The sequence below is a fragment of the Vicugna pacos genome, chromosome 23 (genome assembly GCF_048564905.1).
Source record: "Vicugna pacos chromosome 23, VicPac4, whole genome shotgun sequence".
Classification (NCBI taxonomy): Eukaryota; Metazoa; Chordata; class Mammalia; order Artiodactyla; family Camelidae; genus Vicugna; species Vicugna pacos.
In genome coordinates, this window is record NC_133009.1 from 18,985,533 (window position 1) to 18,987,955 (window position 2,423).

Genomic DNA, 2,423 nt, shown 5'->3' on the forward strand with positions numbered 1-2,423 from the left:
CCGAGACAGAGCGTCACGGTCTCCTGGCTCAGCACTGCTGCTGGTGGTTAGATGAAGGACGCCTCTATAATTATGTGGCTTACAAACTGAGAAGCCAAAATGCTCACTCTTCTGGGAGAGGCAAACCAACCCTCAGATGACGTTAGGATCCAGATGATAAACATTAGCTCTTTTCCTGGATACTGCCCTTGGTGGGAGGAGTGAAGAGGGGGCCCCGGGAAGGCAGTAGAGCATTAGGGCCCATGGTTGGCAAGGTCAGGGAGGGTCCCGTCTGTAACTCTCAACTCTCAACTCTTACAGCATCAACTCTACTGTTATGTAATCTCTAAGTTATTATATTGTACTGAAAACTCTGTCTTTCTGGGAGAGAAATCAAAGTTCAATCAGATAAGAGAAGCGATGGTCCCAGCTGGGGTGGGGTGGTTTGCAGGCACAGAGCCATGCCCCCCCCAACTTTGTTCCTAAGACTGAGTCCCCCTCCCCCAGCACATGGTCTAGTTCTTACCATAGGCCCCTGGCTTTTTCATTTTCCTGGCAACTGCCCCAAACATTGCCCCAGCACCCATGTCTCCTGGATCTGAGCTGGGTCCCTTTCTGGGGAAGAGGAGGGATGAGCTAACCTGTGCTGGATGGCTTCAGTGTGCCGGCCACTTGGAGGTGCATTATCCCTGTCTGTCCTCAAGCAGTCATGCAAGGCTGATCTCGTCCCCAGATACAGAGGAAGAACACGGAAGCCAATGAAACTGACAGACAATAAGGACATTTCCCAAGGTCACCCAGCTCGGAAGTGGAGGAGCAGAGGCTGAAGCACGGCCAGTTTGGCTTGAAGCCTTTCTGTTCCCATCACTCCCCATGGGGGGCTCCAGGAACTGAAGCACAGCTCTAAACGCAGCTGAGTCTGGCCTGACCTGCCAGCCACCCTCCCTGATGCCCTACAACTTGCTTCTAAGTGCTGCTCACCTTAGGTTTGTCACAGTTCTGTCCTCTCCCCTGTTTGGGGTGTCCCTCTCTGTTGTACCTTGAGCTCATGTTGTCAACCAGCCTTTGGAGAAAAAAAACAAACTCTGGAGTCATGCCTAGGCTTGGCCACTTCATAACTTGCTCTGTGACCCTGAGCAAGTTTCTTAGCTACTCTGAGCCTCTGTGTCATCGTATATAGAGTGTGATGATAAACCTCACCTTAGAGGGTGCTTGTACAGACACAAATCAGACTGCCCTTTAAAATCTTAAATTTAAAAGCTGGTTTCTCTGTCCATGAGTCTGGACTCACTGTTTTAAAGAAAAAAATCTTTGTTTTAAAGCTGACTTTGAAAAAACAACTGAGATGACACACGCAGAGGGTTTCACAGATGATATTGCTATTGAAATCACTAAATTGCATTGTATACAAAATAGGCTATAATAATGTCATTCTGGCATTTATTAAGAATGCAACCATTAGGCAACAAAGGCAGAGGAAAATCGTGGCATTCTGTAAGCACATCTTGTAACAATGCCTCTTTTCAGGAGGGGCCTCAGCGACCACTGCTGACAATTTTCTTTAGGCTCCATCAATGTTTTTCGTTGTTTAAAGACACACATTAATTTAAAGTCTCCTCCCATTCTCTGTGCAAATTACAGCATTCAGATGAAGTGGCAGCTGCTGTAATTAAGACACAGTTAATTGCCTATCTCCTTAATTGCAATGATAGGATTTTGACAGCTTGGTAAATAAGAATTGTTTGGTTTCCTCTGGCAACTTCAGCCTTGTCTCCCATCACAAGTGCTGAGTCACCCAACTCCAGGACCAGGGCTGCGGTCCAAGGGAGCTGGGATGGGAGAGGAACTGTGATTTACCTGCAGTTCCTTTCTGCAAGAACCCCCCACAAAGCATCTATCCTGTTGCCCAGTAAAATCCTCCCAGGAGTTTTCTCCATGTTACTTAGCCATTACATGAGATTACAAGATGGGACACCACGGAAGCAGGAGGACTGGGTCGTGGGACAATGATTCCTACTGCCAATGGGCACAGGAAGACATGATGCTGCCAATGAGGAAGTAAGTCCAGAGAGTTTAAATATCCAAAGTTAAAGTGCTACTGATTTCCAACCCCAGTCTTCTGACCCAGTCTCCCCACTGTACTCAAAGGATGTTTGATGGAGGCAGAGAAAAATAAGGGTTCAAAGCAAGACCTTTGGGTATTACAGACCTACGTTCAGAGCCTACCTTTATCTTTACTGCTTGTGTAACTACAGGCAAGTTACTGAATGTTTCCAAGCTTCATCTGCTTCCATTGCAAAATGGATTTGGCCACACCCACCTCATATCATTGTGAGAATTAAGAAAAAGAATCTTAGTAAGTGCTCAACCAATGGAAGTGACAGAGCGAGTATAACTTTTGTTCCAAAACTTACATAAATGGATTTTTCGCGTTTCTTGCTTTT